The sequence below is a fragment of the Rhineura floridana genome, chromosome 4, assembly GCF_030035675.1.
Source record: "Rhineura floridana isolate rRhiFlo1 chromosome 4, rRhiFlo1.hap2, whole genome shotgun sequence".
Taxonomy (NCBI): domain Eukaryota; kingdom Metazoa; phylum Chordata; class Lepidosauria; order Squamata; family Rhineuridae; genus Rhineura; species Rhineura floridana.
This window is the reverse complement of record NC_084483.1, coordinates 70888166-70902179: the sequence shown is the minus strand read 5'-3', so window position 1 is coordinate 70902179 and position 14014 is coordinate 70888166. Positions and strand designations below refer to the sequence as shown.

Genomic DNA, 14014 nt, shown 5'->3' with positions numbered 1-14014 from the left:
AAATGTCTGGGATGCAGCCCCATGTTTCTACAGCAGTGAACATCAATCACACCTTCCAAGAACAGGGGAGGCCCTAGTTTTCACTGAGGTGGTAAACCTATGGTTGGACTGTGCCACTTCAAACTGCCTCATGCTATGAAATGCTTACCCACTGGGAAAAAAATGTGTACACATAGAAAGCTAGCATGCCCTGGGGAAGGCTTGGCTAGAACTCTCCTCCCTGACAATCTATCTTACTATGTGGGATATATATAGACAGAGAGCATTCAGTCATGTTAGCTTTCACGTAAAATCTAAAGTGATACAGCCAAGACAACTTGTGAGTACTGGGCCGCAGACTTTCTCAGCACTTCTCTAGTTTCCCCCTTCACCGTACTAGACTTCCACGCTCCCAGTGTACCAGAACAATTGTAATTTCTCCTTGAAGGTTTAATTTGACTGGAAAAAGCAAATGGACCTCTATGATGTCCCGATCCTTTGTTTACGTCATGAGTGAGGAACCTTTTCTGCCCAGCAGGCCATGTCCTTACCTCCTCAACCTGCTGGGCCAAATTTGCCAGGTGGGCAGACTTTGTCACGACCCTAAAGGGCAGCGTGAGCTGTTTGAAAAACCTTTTGCAAGCAGTCTCGCACTTCTCTTTGAACTTCCAAAAATCAGAGGATCAAAGAGCAGTGTGGGGCAGCTTGCAAGAAGGCTTTCAAATAGGCCTGTGCTGCTCTTTGAGCTTCCAGTTTTCAGAAGCAACGGTGGGAAGGAGATGCAGTTTCTATTCAGTGGAAATCCCTTCCCCCTTCTGGACCAAGGCATGCTTCCACCGTTCATCACCTGATAAGCAAAGGGAGCAAAGGAACAATTGGGAGCTCACTTTAAGTGCTCGGTTGTTCCTTTGAAGACCCACCCTTATATACCCCACACACCTGTAGGGTGTGTGGGCTTGTCTTACCCAAAATGGCATTGTGGGCCAAATGGGGAGGCTTGGCAGGCCAAGTCTGGCACACAGGCTGGTGGTTCCCCACCCTGCTTTACACATTTAATTGTTAATTATTTAATTATTGATACTTATTTTTCTTTACAAATTGTTTAAGATTTTTAAAGTTGTATTATTTTTACCATTGTTAGGGAGGTAATTCAGATAGAACTTTTTATATTTACTGAGACTGTGCAAGCTCTCTGCCCCATGCTCCTTTGTGGCTTAGTTTTCCTATTTTATGTCCACCTTTCTTTCTTAGAATTTTATTGTAAATTAGATATGCATTTACTTTAAAAAGAAACAAAGCAGTACTCTTCATACGTAGGGCTATATGAAATATTCTCCAGACTTGACTTTCTTGGCAAAAATGGCTGAAGTAGAAAAAAATACATGTTAACTGTGATGCTCTTCAGTGCCACTGTTTCCTGGTCTGCTACAGAGCTTCAAGCTGTTTCTGTATCATCCCCTACCTATCCCCTATCATCCCCTACCCCACCCCGGCAATAATTTTTACTCCTATGTGGATTAATCCTTGCCAATTAGGGATGACATACATAAAGAAGAAAATGTCACAGAGATACATAGCTCATCAGGTTTGCTTACCTCAAGGGTAACCAACAGGAGCCCTCCAAATGGTTTTGGCCACAACTTCCGTCATCCCTGACCACTGGATATGCTAGCTGGGGCTGATGGGAGTTGTAGTCCAAAAAATCTGGAGGGCACCACATCGGCTACCCCTGGCTTACATGATGACCTCACAGAGGGCAAACAAAACAAGCTGAGAGAAAGAGTAATTGATGGCTGATGTGAATGAGCAAGTGAACATTTCCTCAAAAATATGAAAACCGTGAAACAAGAAAGCAGCTTTTATCAAACATTTTCTGGAGTATTGAAAAATGCCAAATGATTTCATCTCTGTTCCAGACTGACCTGATTAATTGGATGTAAAGCGTCTGTTGAGAGAACAGCCTTTTCCCCTCTCATATAGTTTCTAGTATGTCACCCTTCTATCCAGTGTATAGATGAGGAGCTGAGACCTTTTTCACGCACATGCATGTATTTGATTATTGCTTCTTCTCTGAGGGATGATTTGTAAGTTTGAATGAGCCATTGCAGATAACACATTTATGTCACCTCAGATGCAACGCACAGGCAAAAATCAAGAGTTTAGAAACTAGCAATGTACATGCATGAGAACACATCCAAGATACTGTATTTTAGGACATCAGATAATTGTTTCTGTCTGCTTTTTTTCTTCTCACCATTTTCCCTTTCCTTCCTATCCACTCCTCTCCTCTCTTCCTTTCCAATGAAGTCCCCTAGGGACAAACCTTTGAAAAACCATTCAAGAAGGGACTGGAAGTTGTAGGATACAACAGCTGGTTCTTCCACCATTCCACGTGATTGACACAATGAGATGGAAGAGAGGCAGTTGTGTGAATCCATAAGAGCGATAGTAGTGTGTTAACACTTTGCTTAGGCTTGTAAATAACCACAACTAGACTGCTGTGGCAAGTACCAAAAGGCAGAGGAAAGGTGGTAGCTCAGTGGTAGAGCACATGCTTTGCATAGTAAAGGTTCCAAATCCAATCCTTCATGTCTCCAGATAAAGCTGGGTGAAGACTCCTGTCTGAAACCCTGGAGAACTGCCACCACCAGTAGACAATATTGTACTAGATGGGTTAGTGGTCTTACTCAGTATAAGGCAGCTTCCTGTTTTTTATGTTTACAGAAATTATTTCTTCTATGTGGTCTCTGTACAGTATCGAATAGAGGTTATGTGCCTGTATCAAGCAAAACTTGGAATCTTCTAGAGTTAAGCTATGGAAACATTTTTGTAGGCCACAAATGACTAACACCAGGTGGGTTTAAGCAGACAAGCGAATAAAAAAAATGTAGGCTAAGAATTTCTGTGGATTTTTTTATAAGACTGGCTTGCTCTTCATCAAACCATCCTGAGAATATGTGTTGATTGACTCATTTCTTTAATGTCACTGAACAACAGAAGTCCGTTGTATAGCTTTTAATTCATAATGGGATTTTTTATTTTTTATGTGGAAGGGGAAGATATTTTTTAAGTACCAGTGGAAACATATTTTCTGAATGGTGTGCTTATGTTTTGTTATCTTTAGGTTGCCACCAGCGAAGCTTGCCCTGTGAATCTTTCGACGTTCTTATCTTAATGGATTGCTGTAACCTATTAATTTCTCCATTCGTTCATTTCCCCATTTCGTGAGAATATTAGCCAGCACAGATCCTGGGAAAGTTACATGTAAGTCCTGCTTTTGATTCCTATTTCATTTAAAAAATGTACAAAGAAGTTGTTTCTTTCTAACTGGTGGGGGGTGGGACGACAATCCATATAGTGCTTGTTAAAGCATCCTAAAAGCTGTAATTCACCAGATAACATTAGACTGTGAATAAATTGATCTTGAAGTACTATTATTGTCTCTTTAAAAACTAAATGGAGAATGTAATTTTGTCATTTTGTGGGCTTCCTAAGTACTTTTTTTCTACCACAGAAGAACTTGTCACAAAGTACTTTATAAATAGCTTAGGTATGTGTCTCCAAAGTAGGCTAAGTTGATAATAATAATAAATAATAATAAATTTAATTTCTTCGTCGCCTATCTGGCCAATGGCCACTCTAGGCGACTTACAAAATTATTAAAATACAATTAATAGAATACAGTAATACAATAAAAACAATAGATCTACAACAACAATATTAAAACTGGGTAGGAGGCATTACAATTATATCGATTAACCCTCCCCGGATACCCCGAAGGCCTGCTTAAAAAGCCAGGTCTTTAAGGCTTTCCGAAATACATTTAGGAAAGAGGCATGCTGGAGATCTTGTGGGAGGGAGTTCCAAAGAGTGGGGGCCGCCACTGAGAATGCCCTCTCTCTTGTACCCGCCAATCTGGCTGTTTTTGTTGGCGGGATTGAGAGAAGGCCCTGTGTGGCCGATCTTGTCGGGCGGCATAATTGGTGGCGTTGAAGGCGCTCCGTGAGATAAACTGGGCCGAAACCGTATAGGGATTTAAAGGTCAATACCAACACCTTGAATTGGGCTCGGAAAACAACTGGAAGCCAGTGTAGGTCGAACAACACTGGTGTGATGTGATCTCGGAGGCGACTATACGTAAGTAGTTGAGCTGCCGCATTTTGTATCAGTTGTAATTTCCGGACCGTTTTCAAGGGTAACCCCACGTAGAGCGCATTACAGTAGTCCAAACGAGAGGTGATCAGGGCGTGTACCACCAGTGGGAGCTGATGAACAGGAAGGTAGGGTTGCAGCCTTAGTATGAGGTGTAGTTGGTACCAGGCTGTCCGGCTCACTGCCGAAATCTGAGCCTCCATGGACAGCCTGGAATCAAGCACAACCCCAAGGCTGCGGACCTGGTCCTTTAGGGGTAAACTCACCCCATTGAACTTCAGGTCAATGTCACTCAACCTTCTCTTGTCCCCCACAAGTAGTACCTCGGTTTTATCAGGGTTCGACTTCGGCTTGTTCCTTCCCATCCATCCACTCACGGATTCCAGGCAGTTGGACAAGGTCTCCACAGCCAACTCTGGTGAAGATTTAAACGAGAGATAGAGCTGAGTGTCATCCGTTATGGGTGGAGAGGTTATGCTTATCACTTAAAAGTTTTCCCAACAACGGAATACATATTGGATGGTTTCAGACAACCATTCTTTTCCATTGATTCTGCAGTAGTGGAGTCCCCAGCCATTGACATTTTTGCCAAATCTTGAGTTTTTGAAGTTCCAGAAACGTGGCATCTATAGAGCTAGCTACATGACAGATTTTGAATTATTCATATCAGTACAAATAACTAGTGTGTAAGGCAGAAAAGAACTAGTTTGAATCTATACCTAGTGAAACAGGTTGCATGTCAAATGTGTACCATATAAACACACTAGATCAGGTATGGGGAAACTTCGACACTCCAGAAGTTGCTGAACTACCATTCACATCATTCCTGGTCATTGCCCATGCTTGCTAGGACTGATGGGAGTTGTAGTTCAGCAGTATCTGAGTGGCCAAAGGTTCTTCACATGCACTAGATGGATGCTGGGGGGCAAGGCACACTTCAAATGGTGCTTGTCATTCCAAACCAAAATGAAAGCAGGGATTTAGTCTCTTCTGTATTTGCAGGGCTTCCATTGTGTCTCCCTCACTGCATAAATAGAGATCTAGAATATCACAGAGGTTTCTGAAGGGTTCTCATGGGATTGCCCTTACTCTCACTGCTCTAGAGTGTCAAAATATTTTGTTGGCCCTGAGCTGAGCTAAGGGGTTATCTCTTCCCCCCCATAATACCGAGCAATGCATGCACAAATGGAGTATGCCTCTAAATACCAGTTTCTGAGGAATCAACTGTAGAAGTCTGTTGGCCTCATGCCCTGCTTATGGGTGTTCTATGGACATCTGGTTAGCCTTTGGTCTGATTTCATCAGGGTTCTGTATTCTGCATTTCCTTTTGCTTCCTTGTTGCTTTCTTGTGCATGGCAGGGCTGAACTTGATTCAATGGCAATTTTTCCACTTGCTTTTCAACGTACTGCCCCAGTCCAGTAAAAAGAGGGCAAAGGGCGGGGGGTAATTAAATGAGTGCAGAACCCTCCCTTCATCTGTAGGTTTCTACACATTTTTTTTCTTTTTGAGTGCTTCTGTTCAAGCCATGGAACTGCTGGCATCTCATCTGAGTAGGCTTTCTGAGAGTAGAAAGCCTGAGTGTGTATATTTTAAAACTAAATAGTGCTGGTTTTTATGCAGGAAGAACAGTGGTTGTTTGTTTGTTTGTTTAATTTATATCCTGCCCTTCCTCCTAGTAGGAGCCCAGGGCAGCAACAAAAACACTATAAACACTCTAAAACATCTTAAAAAGAGACTTTAAAATATATTAAAACAAAACATCTTTAAAAACATTAAAACAAAACAGTACTAAGATAACATGTCTTTATGTGTGAAAATTATATGGCCCTGACAACGTTTATTGTTCCAGTATGACCATGGAGTTCACCATTGTTTCCAACCAGAATGTATGAGCATGTCTTATAGTGACTTAGGCCTTCTGTCCATCTGGCCCAGCATGTTTACTCTGACTGGCAGCAGCATTCACCTCAGCAGCTACCTGATCCTTTTAGCTAGACATGTTGGGGATTGGTCTTTGGACCCTTCTCCATGGAAAGCATGTACTCTTCCACTGAGATATGCCCCCCTACTGTTTAAGTTTCAGGACTGGTTTGTATTTTGGGCTGCTGTCCTGAAATTGCTGGTGTCTGTGCATCTTTCTGCACTTCTGTAAGACCTGTGCAACCTGTAATAATCCATTTGTAAAGTAATCCATTGTAAATGGATTATTACAAAGGCAAAATTAACCTTCTGGCACACTCTCTTCTCCAAATGGATCCTGTAAAGGCTTCCCTGCACAGCCAGTGAAAGCGCTATCTGCCATTCATACAAATCCAGAGCTCTGAAAAATAGCTGGAGATGAGCATGAAGGCTGCTGGTATTCAGACTCTACCCTCTTTTGCCTTCTCATGATTACTAGAAAGTGCTCCTGTCCTGCAGTCTGTCAAGCAACAGTCAGTACATTGAGTATATACCGACTTGTTCATTTACATGTAGGATGTATACGATATTTTGAGGGTGTTTTTTTTTTTTTTTTAAAGATAGTATATCGTTGGACAGTTGAGTAATAGGGAAGACAAACCTCATACTTGGGACAGGAAGGTTGTGCCAATGTTTTGTCTTTGGAATCTGTGACAAGCACTTCACTTGAAGCAATTCCATGTTCAATGTTAGCTACAAGGTGGATGCTCTTTGCTTGATTATGTTTGCTTGGGAACACTGCAGGGCCAGCATGTGCATGAAAGAAGCTGAAGTCAGGATGATAAGGACTGGTGGAGAAGCGGAACAGGAAAAGCCACACCAGACATGAGAGAAAATTCCAAATAGATTTTTTAAAAAATATTTTAGTGTCCCTCCCTCCAGACACCAAGTCATCTCACTCCTACTTCCCGACCTCCACAAGGACAATGAACTTAAACTGATGGAGCACCACTTAACATTTTCTCCCTTACTATTCTCAGCTCTGCTTTGACTGTACAGCTGATGATACTCATGTGTTGAAAAACAAAATAGTCAACCTGTGTAGTTGTAGTTACTGCTTATTACATTTGCTTTAGTTGTACTGTGGTATATATCAAGGATGTAGAACCTTTGACCTGGGGGCCAAGTGTGGCCTTCCAGTTTTCTGTGTCTGGCCCACAGAACTCTCTCTGTGCCACACCCTCACTGGCCCTGCTTTGAAACCTGAGTGTTTTTCCTGGGTAGAATGTGTCCTTGCACAAATGCCTCTTGCTTGTCTTGATAATGATAAGGGTGTAGAGCTAGATTACTGTACAAAGACAATATTTGCATTCATTGCTCCGCCCTCTTTCGGCCACTAATATCTGGCCCCCAGAAGAAAATGCAGCCCTCAGGCTGTAAAATACTTGTGTGCATGCGCGTGTGCGCATGCGCGCGTGTGCACACACACACACACACACACATTCTCCTTCCTTGTAACATTCAGGACTGTCTTCCATATTTGTGAAAGAAGCCTTGCATAAGAAGCATGTAGCAAGGTTAGACTTTTTGGCAGCCGGACTACTAGATATGAGCGCATCCTGCAATCTCAATCCAGAGGTCATTTTAAGGAACCAGATTTGCAGTGCAGCCTTCTTGCTAGCTCTGTAAAGGGAAGGTTGCTTTTCATGTGCCATTTTATACTACAGTACACATACCAGAGCACAAAATCACCTACCTTGAACATAACATTGAGTATGAAGAGTGCAGCATGATTGTAAGATTACATTTTCTCTTTGAAATACACTAATTATGGGTCCCTATCCTTTCCTAGCAGTTGTTTCTAGCTCTTTTTGTTTCTTCTCTTTGTTAAGTTTAGGAGGTTGTTAGTACATGTTTATTTCAGGAAGTCTTTGGATAATTCTTAATGTTACTATTTTCTGTCAGATTTGATAGTGCTTTTACGATAGGCCTGCTTCTGTATCTGCCTTGTAGCTTTTAGTGTTAAGCTTTTGTTTTCCTGGTGCACATAAAGGTGGTTTTTATCATGTATTCTGCCTCTTGGCTTATAGCTGACTTAATAAATTAAAAAAGGGAAATAAACAGTTTGTAGTCAGGTATGTCCATGTGACCACACAATTTTGTTTGTTTGTTTGTTTGTTTGTTTGTGCGAGAAGCAGCCCTTAGCGGACTGTGATTAGTGGAATCCATGTGGATATGAGTCATCTGAAGGGGTCCTGTGCTATATGAAGTCCATAACCATCATGCTTTCAGCAACTTGGGTTTTCAGGCTATATGTGAGTCTAAAATTCAAATTCTCAGGAAGGAATTGAGCTGAGAGTTCTGTCTAGTAGCATAACCATCCTTGACATGCTAATATTCATAGATAAATATAAATGTAACAGAAAATTTTAGTGATTACCCTAAGGAATCTATAAATTCACTTTTAAAAAAATAAAGAACAAAAAAGCCATAATGAACAATATAGTTTGGGCTTTGGTTGTTATACCAGTGTGGTGCAGTGTGATAGTATTTGGATGTGGAAGAGAGTAAAGTTCAAATTCTCATGTGGCCGTGAAGTTTATTGAGTGACCTTGGACAATTCTCTTAGCCTTCCAGGCTGGTCATAAACGTAAATGACCCAAGAAGTGTCAAGTATTTGTACATGAGAAAGTGCTGCAGAACCACTTGTAATGCATACAAGTTTTTTGTGATGCTGCTACTTTAGATAAGGCTGGGTACTGTGATGCCCGCTATTCATAGTCTTGGGAGTCATGTGATTATTTGCAGCTGCTCCAATAATTCTACCAGGATAACCCAGAAAGAATTTGTAGAATGAAAATTGAACTTCCATCAAAGCTCTGGAATGTGAAATATCCTATATATAAGGACATCTGTCATTCACTCTCCTAGTGTCCCCTGCAAGAGTTTAAACCACCAGTTTCTTGAAGTCTGCTTCATACATTATACACTTTCCATTCAAATGTACATGTGAACTATTTTATGTGTACCCAAGAACAGTCTTGTGTATGTATACAAGAGTCATGTGTATCATCTTTGTGTATTGTTCAGGTACAATTAGTAAGGAGTTGTGTTTGGTGTGGCTCCCTGTTGCATGTACATGCTATAGCATATGGCCACTGTGTAACATTTGAAGGGTCCCAGTGTCTCCAAGACAATTCTGTATTTGGAAAGTAGTGAGTATAATGATAAATATTGACAATCTTTGATTCAGTCTTGGTGAAGGATTTATGGTCTGATCCCAAGAACATGCCACAGCAGAAACACACTATTTGGAGGGAGGGAGGCTGTATACACACCGGTGCAATGTTGAAAATCAGCATATAATGTTGGCATGGACACAGCAGTACTTCAGATTGAGTGGTATTTTGTATGTGAATTAATGTGCTTAAATCTTTGTGCTAATGGAACAAATATGCTGATTAAAGGTGTCTGGCCAGCATGATTCATACATAGTGGTGTCCAGCAGAACTCTGTGGGTGGGAGAGTAAATGTTGCATTCTTGCTTCAGTGCAGTGCACCTGACATAGCAGTCCATCTGACAAATCTTTTGCATTCTGAGCTATCTTTCAAAGCATTTTAGTTGCTTTTATATTTGAACAATACTTCATTTTTATTTTAAATTTCATTTTATTTGAAAAGTGTCAAAGTCACATATTACATTAAAATATAGTGTCGTGTTGTCATGTGCCTGAACTTTGAGGGCTCAGTGAGACTGCTAAAAGGTATAGTTCTCTCTCCTTTTTGCAGGATATAGGAAGCTGCCTTATTTTGAGTCTTTCTAGCTCTGTATTGTCTACACAGCGTAGACAATACACTGACTGGCAGCAACTGTCTAGGGTTTCAGACAGGACAGATTTGCAGCCCCACCTGGAGATGCGAGGGATTGAGTTTGGGACCTTCTGTGTGCAAATCAGATGCTCTGCCACTGAGCTATGGCCTTTCCCAAATCCTGAGCTTTCAGGTTGTAATTTTCAGAAAATTGCAGCATGCTTACAAATCCATAAAAGCCATGTCTTTGCAAAATTTAGATGTATCTTTTGGTGAACTGTTAGCACCTGTGTGTAATTTTGGAACTGCAGTGTCTTTTCCTCCATCTACCTCTATGTCTCTTTCTAAAAGGAAATGCCTATATATCCTATTTTCAGTCTTCTGGTTCTACTCTGTACCCAAAGATTATTCTGAGCCAGCAGTATGACCCACCAAATACAGACTGTGTTCTAGCTGATGACTGCATATATGTGCAGATTCTTACATCACAATTGATCTCTCTCTCTCTTCCTTTTAATACTATAATCTGGGAATTATCATTATTTTTATCAGTTTCGAAGTTGGAGAAGGTGTACAAACAGTAGCTTAAGACAAGAAGAATGCACTCTTGATTCTGTGTTGCGATATTTTAGGAACGGGTGTTATTGGCAGCCATCTTGAGTATACATTTCTATATAGAAAGGCTGGTTGAAAAACAAGCTCCGTGGCCACACATGTAAACAAATGTGTATCACTTGCTGGACTGAGGATCACAAGTATAATTCAGTCTATCCACTCTGGGTGTGTGTGGAGGGAGCCTCAGCCCTTTTTATCTGTTTTTGAGATTCTCCCCAGGCTTTGCCCCCACCCCATCGCTACTTCACATTCTCCTCAAGTGCTTTTGCCTGGTAGGAATGTGTCCTTAAACTGTGATAATGCCACTAACAGGATGAAGAATGCGTGCGCGCACACACAAATAATAACAGAAGCAGCAGGGGGACATCAGAGAGACTCAGGTTAAGGAGAGAGGAGTCCTCAAGGTGGCAAGCCAACAAAAAAAATGCAAAGTTGATGAGGTAATAAAGATGATTTATTATGGTCCAACACGTTTCAGGTGACCACACCATCCTTTGTCAAGGGAAATGGCAATGGCATTAGCCTCTGGAATTCAGTCTTCTTGGCAGGGCTGTGGAGTCGGTATGCCAAACCTCCGACTCCGTCTCCACCCAAAATTGCTTCAGACTCCACGACTCCGACTCCACAGCCCTGCTTCTTGGCATGTAACTTTTTAATTCACATTTTTAGTTCTTTAATTATCTCTAAGCCTTCCTAAGATTGCCCTTGACAAAGGGTGGTGTGGTCACCCAAAATGCATTGTACCATAATAAATCGTCTTTATTACCTCATCAACCCTACATTTTGTTTGTTGGCTTGGGACCTCGAGAGCTCCCTTCTCCTTGACCTGCAAATAAACCTCAGACTTTTGTGTGGCTAGAATATAACTTAATGTAAATGCTGCATCCATCACTCTGCCCAATTTTGCTGGTCCCAGCCACCAGTGGAATGTGGCCCCTGGAAGGTTGCAGGTGAGGAAATGTACTCCTTGGGCTGAAAAATTTAATCAATCCCTAATCTACACTGTGCTGTTTTTTCTGATGTGCTTTTGACAGCAAGCTCCTATCCACGTTCTTGCACAAGTCTTGCACAAATCATTTTTATACAAAAGTAGAGCTGGACCAGGGTAGCATGGTTTCACATTTGTGATGGAAATTGTTCTGCAAGGAGAAGACATGGGCTCAATAACTCTTCGTTTATAATGTTATCAGAAGGTGTTGAACAGTCAACCATCTGTCACTGTCATACAGGATAATAAAGCTAATGGAACTGCTGACTCTTGAAATAGGGCGGCATCATAGTGAGAAACTGCTATTTCCCTTTTTTATGCCTTTGTTGGAAACTGCAGTATGCAGACACTAAATTAAGATAAATGTCATTTGTAACCTCACTGAACATGAAATTAAAACTTGGAAGCCATTTTTGTTTTGCATGTCCCGTGGTTTGAAATAGTCTGGCGTTCCTTCCCTAGTTTTGTCCGTGTTCTAACAGACATGTGAAATGTAACTTAAGTTACTTTAATGCTGAATTATCACCCCCCCACACACACACACACCTTGCCTATCTGAGTTTGACTCCAGTGCTGGAGGTCCATCTTCTCATCTCAGATTGGTAAACCTGATATATATCACAATGTTGGTTGGAAGAAGCAGGAATTCGGTGTCATGCTTCAGCATTCGGAGAGGGACACAAAAAGATAGTTCAGCAGGGAAAGGAGTCAAGAATTATAACAAGATTCAGAGGCTTGTTTTGGAATATATTTCAGGTTAAATTGTAACAACAGAAAGGTAGTGTATATTTTAGAATGGTTTGTTGTGGTGGTTTTGTGTGCGTGCGTGCTAATAATAACCAGGGATATAGATGCTCCTAGAAAGTAATCATAGGTGACCCTCCATAAATTGTGCCCTAATAATGAGTGTTTCCCTGATGGTCAGCCACTGTCTTTTATGGACCGTAAAGTTTCCCATAGAATACTTCGTGTGCCAGCGCTAGTCATTTATTTCAAGACAATTTCAGTGAAAGATTGCTTAAAAAGATAACACTAGTGAAATCCACTTTCTGTAACCTTAGCCAGTGAAACTTAAATTCTTCTGACCACATAAGTTTTAATTTTACTGCAGTTTCAATACTTCCTTCTGTGCTTGTCCCATACTGTACAGTCATTTAGTGTCTGATCTGAGGGCACTGTGGTTGTGACTTGAGTACTATGTGACCCATTTTGCATAACGCTTTAAATGCTACCAATACCAGATGTATTTGGAACTTCTGCAATATGAAATGATCTTTAGAAAAGCATGTTGTTAATCTATTATATATTACTGCTAGTTTAAGTGCCTTTACAATAATTGTTAATCCCCTCATTCATCCTCGTATCACACTCTGTGGGAGGGGTCAGTTTTAGTTATGTTTTGCCAATAAGGGGCAAGAGAGGAGACTGTCCAGTTTCTGGCCATTTAAATCTGGGCAAGTGAGCGAAGAGATGAAGACTGGAAGAAACTGAAACATGCAAAATTATAAGCAGGCAGAAGTGATGGGAAAGGGTAAGGAGAGGCAGTTGCCAGTCCCAGTGGCATGATTGCTGCTGAGGTGCCACACCCTGTGGCATCAGGATAGTGAGGTAAACAGCAGGGCCATGTAGGACAGAGGTAGGGAAACCTATGGTCCTCCAGATGTTGGGATCCATCAGCACCAGCTAGCACTGGTCAGGAATTACGGAAGTTGTTCACTAACATCTGGAGGGGGGTGCACAGTTTTCCCATCTCTGATGTAGGAGAAGCCTGTGCTGTGGCTTCTTCCCACACTAGGGTTTGTCTCAGTTTCAGGATTGGCCCTGATGTCATGAGAAGCCATAGTAGGTATGAAAGAAGCATTCTGTTGGTAGACAATAGAATAAGTTGCAGCGTGTGCTTGGTTGCAGTATACGTGTGATGCCCATGACCGTTTTTCTGATTTGTAAAAGGGCCCATGGGCCAAAAAAGATTGGCAATCATAGAAGAGTAGAGTTGGAAGGCACCTATAAGGTCATTGAGTCCAACCCCCTGCTCAATGCAGGAATCAAACTTAAAGCATACCCGACAGGTGGCTGTCCAGTTGCCTCTTGAAAGCCTCCAGTGTTGGAGAGCGCACCACCTCTGTAGGTAATTAGTTTCATTGTCGTACCTGTTCTAACAGTTATGAAGTTTTTCCTGATGTTCAGTTGAAATCTGGCTTCCTGTAACTTGAGCCCATTATTCCATGTCCGGCACTCTGGGATGATTGAGAAGAGATCCTGGTCCTCCTCTGTGTGACAATCTTTCAAGTACTTGAAGAGTGCTATCATATCTCTGCGCAGAGGTGGCCCTACCCAGTAGGCAAAGTGAGGTAGCCACATACAGTCAGCTGATTTTCAGTGTTATGAAAGGAGACCAGATTTGTTGTCATATATTTGCTGCCATGGGAAGAAGAGATACCTGTGGAATATTCTTCCTCAGGTGCCAAATTGTTTTGTTTGTTTTTCATGGGGCCATTTGCTACTCCACCTGAGGCAGCAATTAAACAATTTAACCTTGGGCTGTCTCTTATTAATCATTAGCATATTTG

At 41.6% G+C, this 14014-nt stretch overlaps 1 protein-coding gene across 11 annotated transcripts in view; it reads left to right on the top strand.

Annotated features, from left to right (window-relative positions):
* The window catches only part of BACH2 (BTB domain and CNC homolog 2), a 244345-nt gene that overhangs the window by 133876 nt on the left and 96455 nt on the right, over positions 1-14014 (top strand). For 10 of the 11 annotated variants that reach the window (XM_061623347.1, XM_061623336.1, XM_061623337.1 and 7 more), the window contains one exon: positions 3104-3243. The gene's annotated coding sequence lies outside the window, so the exon portion shown is untranslated. Of the gene's footprint in view, positions 1-2778; positions 2834-3103; positions 3244-14014 lie in introns of those variants that run through there. The other variant, XM_061623344.1, reaches the window with a different exon arrangement.